Source organism: Thunnus maccoyii, chromosome 2 (genome assembly GCF_910596095.1).
Source record: "Thunnus maccoyii chromosome 2, fThuMac1.1, whole genome shotgun sequence".
NCBI lineage: Eukaryota > Metazoa > Chordata > Actinopteri > Scombriformes > Scombridae > Thunnus > Thunnus maccoyii.
In genome coordinates, this window is record NC_056534.1 from 26,507,999 (window position 1) to 26,516,487 (window position 8,489).

Sequence of the window (8,489 nt, forward strand, 5' to 3'; positions counted from 1 at the left end):
GTTCTTTTCTTCATATTATACTACTACTATACTACTTGTACTTAAGTGTTGAATGTGACATGTAGAACTTGTGCATACAGTTTTGTGTAAACATGGTTCCAGAGAACCTGAACATACATTATTTGCAACAGTTTACTGAAAATGATCTAATGCTGTTTGTATTACCAACTGTCCACATCTACCAAAAATGTAATAATAATCCATGATGACAAGTCTGCTGACCTTGTATTACATTGGCTTTAATGTTGTTACTGTACATTACATTCAAACAATTACAAGTATAATATGGGATTAACTTTTCACATTAATACTGAGAAAAAGAGAGAAATCACAGTCAGTTCTGCTCAGGTAACAAGTACATTAATAAAATATACATTTTTATGATTTCTGTGAATGTTCAAACTTTTGTTCATCTCTACATTTCTTTCAAAGACTGTGACAGAATGGACATGAACAGTAGAGGGTTCGCTGTCCAGGCTGGAGGTGTCTTCATCCTCTGCATTGTACAGAGGCTGTGACACAGGCTGCTTCTGTAAATACAATCACAATTGTATAAAGATCAGTTTGAGCTCAGTGTGAGTATGTGACCACAGAAATATAAAAGATAATTATTGTTCACGCTAACAGACACCTTATCGCTGTCTGCCCTTTGACTGTCTACTAAGTTTTGTATTTTGTTTGGTTTAATAATTGAGCCAAAAATAGGAGTGCCAGCTGACCTTAGCTGACCTGAGTATGACTGTGCTCTTGCAGTTTGCCGGCTTGTGAATCAGCAGATCTTGCACCCAGCCACTGCAAAACTGTTCATGAGCTTCTAGGGATTTGTAACTTTTAAACTATTTAACTATTTGACCAACTTTTTAGCCAAACAAAACAAAAGGAAAGCAGGCAACAACCGTAGCACCTTAGTTACCTGCACTGTAGCAGGCACAGGCAGGTAACAGAGCGTGTTCCTCCAAAGATGGCACCCCCCATCCCAACATGCAACACAGCATGACGTACCTTCATATTCTCTATTCAGCACTGGGATGTCAGCAAAAAAAAAAATGAATAGGCCTACTGATGGCCAAGTACATTATGAGCAAGAGAATTTTCCTAGTCAAGAAAAAGTGAATAGTGCCTGCATTACATTCTGATTTGCTAAGAAATTATGTGTTGATCCTACATGGATTTTTCCCTCTTTTACAGTTGAACTTTGGGACAAAAGCCTAATGTTTATCGCACTTAAACTTGCTGTGGAGTGAGGAGAACAAGAGGAAAGAAGAAAAATAAATGGTGATAGTAATGTGATGACTCTATAATTATCAAAGATTATCTATCTACTTGATGGCACCTCTCAAGTGACCAGCTATCATAAAACATAGATGCAAATCAAATTTTTTAACAAGGTAGAGGTCACAGAGCAGCTCTTGAAAGGACAAGTGAAACAAGCTCAGCAGGATAAAACTGACTGTCAGGAAGCCTCACTGACATATTGCACGTCACAAACTCTCCTTGTCAAATATTCATCACATTTTCTTCACATCCCATTTCCCTCCCTGTTTCATTCCAGCATCAATAGTAATAAATACATTAGTGGATAAAAGAAAATCAAACCAGCTCCCGAACGGAGCATGTGGAGCCTCACAATCTCCATGCTGTTTGTACTTGGGAAGAATCAATTAAAAATGTACAGCTGCCATAGATTTATTATTTATACGCATATCTTTTTCAATTCATCGATGGGCCGACACATGTATTTGTCAGGCGGGTAAATACTGTACATCAGCAGAGGAGGAGGAGAGGAGCTGGCTTTGTGCAGGCAGCATTCTCAAATCTGTTACAGTTTCCAAATGTTGGGATTTTTTTTTTTTTTCACCATTTTCTCTACTTCTGCTATCTTAGATTTATAACCTTTTAGAGACTAATGAGTGTCCTTTTGCCCAATGTATCTTTAAAAACACTTTCCCTTTCTATCTGTGTCTGTCTCCTGTTCTATCAAGTCGGTATCTCATCCCTCACTTTCTTTCACTCAGTTGTTCTCTCTCTTTGTTCTTTGTCTGTCTGTCTATCTCTGAAACCCAAACTAAGAGCGATTGTTCAGGTGCTTGGGTAAAAACATGGATATTGACTTGTGCATTTTTGAATTTTGACAGATTCTTATCTGATACTTTATCATTTCATCCTTACCCATCTGCCTGCCAGTCAGGTTGCTGGTGCTATAGATCCCTTATGGCTCAGCCAAAGAAACCATTGAAGCTTTGCTATGCAACCTCTCCCCCTGCGCTTTGCTTATAGGATCCACAAGCAGACCTACAAAGATGCGATTGAAGTGAAAGAGTCAAGTCAATCTGAGCTCACTCACTGGCACGCACGCACACACAAACACATGTGGGTGTTTCGTCTTGTAACATCTGAGATTCTTCAAATGCGCTTTTAAAAAAAGTTTCTCGCCAACCACATCAGTAAAGGCGAAACTTGTGAAAAGGGCTGCCAAGTAAGACACAAACACACACTAACACACCTACCTCCAGGTTTCTCCTCCATGAGAAGAGTGTCCTTTCTTCCTCCTCTTCCTCCTCCTCCACTTCTTTCTCCTTATTGCATTTTTATTAAAAACATCAATCTGTGTAATGCTTGCCTGACATCTGTTCTGGGGAAAGTTGCAGAGCCTTAATGGGGGATCAATAGAGGGAAAATTACTCATGCTCAGGTGGAGGGGTGAAGAGTATAGCTTAGCAGATGTTCCATACAAAGATAGGTGAGGTGTGTATGTGTGTGCATCAATATAAGCATGTGTTTGAACGTGTGTGTGCTGTGGTATGTGTGAGATAACAGATATAGAGGATCGCTGAGGGAACCCTCTTCCTGAGAGTTTCATCCTTCAGGCAGAAAAGCTTTGGAGGAAGCATTTCATACCTTTAAAATTACAAGCTTTGAAATATGAACGACTGATAGACAGCAGCATTCAAGCTGAACTAACACCTTCGTTTAGCCTTAATGTGTTGCCGTTGTGAGGCTGGATCGCTCTATCATGTCTTTGACTAAACTTGATGGTAGAGTGTGTGCACACATCTTTGCCCATCTGCTGTATAAATGTTCCTTTTATCTCTGAGATATGTTGCCTCTAAGATAAGATGATATCTAAGATGACTTTGTCCAAATCCAAAACCAAAAGCATGGGGGTGAAAAAAAGTGAGATCTTGAATGTTGTGGATATGCTCATCTCCGTCCTCTGAGGTGACAGCTGCTGTCGTTCCAGCTCTCCACCCCTAGAGGGCGAATTCAGTCAGAGAGCCTCTCTTCTCTGAGGATGTACACTGGGTCACAGACTGTGTTACTGCAGGCAGGGACCATAACAGTATCCGGTGGTAAGTGTGGCAAAACTGAAAGTAAAGACAAAGTTTTAATCTGTGCACATGAAAGAAGTGATGGTTCTGAATATTTCAGTATGGTAAAATTACTGTGAGTCAGAAAGACAAAGAAAGTGAAAACAGACAATGACCTGCTAAAGCATCTTTCTGACACAATTCCTACTGGCTCTTTGCCACAATTTCTCACTTCTTCTCTCTTCCAGTTTTTCCACATCTGGTGGTGGAACATAAAGGGGTTTTTGAAGGCTGGAGATATTGTAGGTTACTGGATGTTCCTCCACTTGCAGGTTGCTTCAATCACACACACACATATATACACACACAGTAAAACAAGCTTTATCTGGTATGTTAAAAGCACATCCCAGACACAGGAGGAGCAGCTTGGATGTTTCCAAAGGCACTGTTTTAGAGAGACAGCAGGAAAGGTGTGAGGAGGAAAAAATATGTGGCCTTTGACCTCAAAGGAAGTGATTTATACAGGACTATAAAGCAAACCCCCAGAAGCAGTGCTGGGCTGTGAGGAGGTTTTGGCGTGGCGACCACAGCCAAAATTGCAAGTTAGGACTTTTTTCCCATACACAATTATTTAAAAAAACATTTTTTGAGCATTACAAACACTTCAAAACACTTATATCATCAAACTTTGAGCCATTAGGTCCAGTAAAAAGAGTTCTGAAGAGTCATATCAGGTATCAAATAATATTTTCATGTCATTCATGTGTGGGGAGTAGATGCTGTATGGACCCAAAAATACAGAGGATAAAAACATTTCTTTTGTTAAAGTGACAATTTCTAGAATGAACAATCAGACTTCTAGGTACATTTTGCAAAATAAAACCTATAGTGTATATTATGCTGTTGCTAATATGACAACGTACACATAAATCTACCAAAGTCCTCTTAACTCTATTGATTAATACAAAGCACCATCACTAAAATTTTCGAAAACAAAAAAATGAGTCTGTAAACTATTGGTAGAGGGCACCTTTACAACATACCATGAAATGGAAACATGCAAAAAGGAGCAGTGTCTCTAATTGTGTCTTATGTGTGTCCCTGTTGTCATCAAGAGGCAACTGCCACAGCTGAATTCTGCATCCAGTGAAGATATGTTGTATTTGAGGCTGCAGTTCCTCTAATGACCACTGGATGCTACCGCTAACAAAACTTAATCTGTATTCAAGTGAGTGAAAAAATGTCCCTGTTGATACATAAAAATACAAGTTTTCTTCAAGACATTTCATAGATACAAGAGGTAATTTCATTACTACTAGTCCCTCCTCAGATATTCCAAGGCTCCACCCGTTTGCCCAAATTGGCGAATTCCAGTCTAAGCTTTTGCCTCTTCAGCAACACAGACTGTCTACATCTATGTATATGTAAGTGCCAGATAACCAAACTGTATCACATTATAACAACATCAGTAGTTCAGTAAGACTCAGGTCTCTGCTTTATTTTACAAGACAAACAAGACTCCTGTTGGGACGCAGACTCCAGAAGGTATCGAGATTTATTGGTGGCAGTGTTTACTTACATCATTACTGCACAGGGCGAGGCATGTTGTTCTCTTCATCTGCTTCAAAAAACACTGCATTCTGAGATGGTTATGACGCACCACCTGATCAGAGTTGATGGGGAGTTTACTTGGATCCACTCCAGTATTAGAAATACTGACAAGACCAAAGACCCACAGCAAAACAACAGAACCCTACCCGACTCTATTGTCTGAATATAATCTGAACCCAGATCCTCAGAACCAAATTGACCCATGAAGAACACTGTATTAGATGTTATTGACTAAAATAATTGATAGCCTATATTAGTCATCCACATTTAACATGCAAACCTTGAGAAAAAGAGGCCAAGTGATGCTAAAAGGTCCTGGAATTTAACTTGTACATATATAATGTACATTTTTTTGACATGTTTGTCTGGGCAGTTACATAGTTATATGTGCATGAATGTATAAATGTACCCTCACATTTTACTCACCACAAAACAAACACAAAAACCCAAGAGCAATTATAGAGGTATTTAGGAAAATTTGCACTCTTTAGCTTGTTTTCTTCTAACAACATCAACCTAACATAGTAAAGCTAAGAGAGCTTGCCTTTTGCTCTCATTTTCCTGTCTCTATCTCTCTTTGTGTCCTGCCCTTGAAAAAGAAAAGGACAGGCTCAGACAGCCTGGGAACGGCTAACTACTAGAGGATCCGAGCAGCGCTACATCAAAGGCCACCCCATTTGCACAGCAGCTTACACACACCCACACATACACAAACACCAGCTTACATATTTGGGGTTGCTTTCTCTGAAGTTCATTACAAGTGGCAGCACTATTACCCTCTTTGACAGCATGTGTGTGAGTCAACTACAAGGGGGGAGAGTTCAGCTCATAAACAGTTCAACTTGGCCAAAAAGTTGGGAAGCTTTGGAACAGTTCCTGCATTATCATTTGGGGTTTTTTTTTCTCTTATTTTCAGATTGTGAGAGCAACTTGTCTGCCTGCGTGTGAAAATGTTTTATCCACAGATGCTACCAAAAATATGTCGTGTACAGTAAATAGCTTTCACGAGTCATTTTCCGTGACTGGTGGTTTAAGTTAGTGGAACAAAACGGCAAGAATCATAAGTAGATGGATTAGTGGACATCTCCTCCCACATCCTCTGATCTTTTACTGCAGCTTCATGAGAAGGAAGCCCCCTTCCACAGTCATCTAGTACACTTAATCTGAAGTGGCAATATTAGAACCCTGAGCTGGTGCCAAGACAAATGCAGCTAGCGCGCACAACTGGCTGTTCTCAATGGTTCCCGGTGTACCATGTCGGTGAAAGGAGAGGAGGGTTCTCACAGGGGCAAATGGATGTAGGAGAGTGGAAATGAGTGAGGGAGGAACAGGCAGATTAACGTGAGAACAGAGGAGGAGTGTATCGTGTGTGGGAGGGACAGATGATGGATACAAGATGTGTGAAGATCCTTAGGCAGGATGAAAGAGTTTGGGGAGTCATATTGAGTTATTGGACTAAGACTTTGAGCAATATGATAATAATAGCGAGAGTGAGAGTGCAGAGGTCACTGTGACGTCATTAAAAAGGGGATTAATGTGAAGTTTCACCTTAAAAGTTAAGGTGGAAATGGATTCTAATCTTCCTGTGGCCCTGTGTTACTCAAGTAGGCTGAAAAGGCTTAATTTCAAGGCCAGGTCTGGTCAAAACATGAAACTTAAGTCCAGATGAATGAGACCTTAATCAGGATCGAGGCCACGGTGGTTAAGGTGGACAGAGAAACTGACTTTGTTGCCTGGTTGTAAAGTTGAGCTTGCATTCCAGCATCCACTGGTGGTTGGATGCAAGTCGTCTCACCACATGTTGGAACCATTACATGATGTCATGGTGGTACAATTTCCCACCAGTGCCTGCATGTGTGAGAGGAAGTGATGTCACAGGCTTAGGCTGAGCACCGCAGATGGCACTACGATAGACCAAGGAAGATACTATCTAAACCATGTGTGTATATGTGTGTTTGTGTGTGTGTCTGTGTGGGAGGGGGGGTTAATGAGACATGTCAGCAGATGCAGATCAGTTGGTTTATTTCCAAAACAACACCTTGCTGGTGTAAGAGTTTTCCATACTTTCTTGTTTCAATTTTAGAACTGGGATTAGCTGCTTATAGCCAGTTTTAAATCAAAAACAGCTCTGCGCCATTAAAGCTGCTCTTATCAATATTGTTATATTAACAATCAGTCAAATTGCTAAGTGTAATGTGAAAAATGTCACTGGTAGTGACGAGAATCACCCTTCTCTGCAGTTCCTCTCAGCTCTCAGCATTTTAGCGTCTTTCAGCGCACTGTTTTGGTTTTACAGCCCACAACTATTTCGATTAATTCTCACAGTTCTCATCTTTATCATTTCCAGCCGCAGCAGGCAGCTGTGTTTATGTAGAGTGCAGCTCGTTGTGCTACCCCCATTTGGCCAAAAATATCAGGGAATGCAGTTTTAACAATTTGCTTTGGTATATCCAATCTTTCTAATTAACACAGTTCATTTTACGATGCCAATTAGATTTATAGCTGTGAAAACATAATACAAAGAGAATATGCATGCTACAGTATATTTAATATTCTTATGAGTGAGCACTAAGCAAATTATTGAATTAATTAATAGATATATTACCATATATGAATGCCTACTGTACTTTTAAATATTAATATTATCACACCCTAATTCATCCTGCAGGTATAAATGTCACACTTCTATGACAAACCAAACTATTTATATTGTGTATAATAGCATTAAATTGTTGGCTAAAATAGCGCTTCACATGGGAAGATAACAATTAGCACTGCCTACAACCCTTTACATTTACATACTGATGAAGTAAATTGGAACTAAATACTGCCACAACAACTCATAAAACAATATACGCAACCTCAAAAATCCCAGGTGTTTATTTATTTGCATTTCAAACACATTTCTCTTTGTGTGTAAACTGCTTAAGCGCTTAATCACTAGTTTCAGGGGAAGGGAAAGAGAGGAAATGGAGTGGGACAGTTAAAGTGGATTATTTTGCAAGCGGGAAAAAATTGTGGGTAGAAGAGGGAAAAAGGAGAGGGAGGCTGAGCAGCAATCGATGGTTTTTTCCCCCAGAGCTCCACGGGGATTTGCGCTGAGTGATCTGAAGTGGCGCCCCGCTGTGCAAACCTGAGTGCTTTGACTCCACATAAAACCATTCAATCACAGAGCACCATGTTCTACTAAAAAGCCCCTTATGAGATCATTACCAAGGATGAACAAACAGGCACTAATGAAAAGAGCCAGAGCACTTTCCTTGTGTGAGGGGATATGGAAAACAAGGGGAAAGTTGGAATACGAGCTCCAGTCACAGTTTCATGAGTTTGTATGGTGTGTTTTCTTGCTGTCGCCAAGCTAAGATGGTACAGAGGCTTCTGAACTGATGTCCTGCAGTGAAATATCTCAGCTGGAAAAACGCTTTGGAGTCAGATTTTTCTTACTTTGGGTTTTCGCTTGAAGGGGCACCCATCTGATTCTACACATAAAGATTACTCCTCATGATAAAATTGTTAAAATTGTTGTATGCTTTGTCTGAGCTTTGCCAAGTGGCAAAACAACCCCCTGAT

General features: G+C 40.1%; 1 long non-coding RNA gene across 1 annotated transcript; it reads right to left on the reverse strand.

The window, feature by feature from the left end:
* Positions 1–244: 244 nt before the first annotated feature.
* Positions 245–3,848, reverse strand: LOC121886495. The gene is made up of 4 exons (XR_006092758.1): positions 3,485–3,848; positions 2,508–3,365; positions 2,170–2,292; positions 245–530 (listed from the first exon to the last, which is right to left on the reverse strand). It is a non-coding gene; the product is annotated as an uncharacterized LOC121886495 (long non-coding RNA).
* Positions 3,849–8,489: the final 4,641 nt, after the last annotated feature.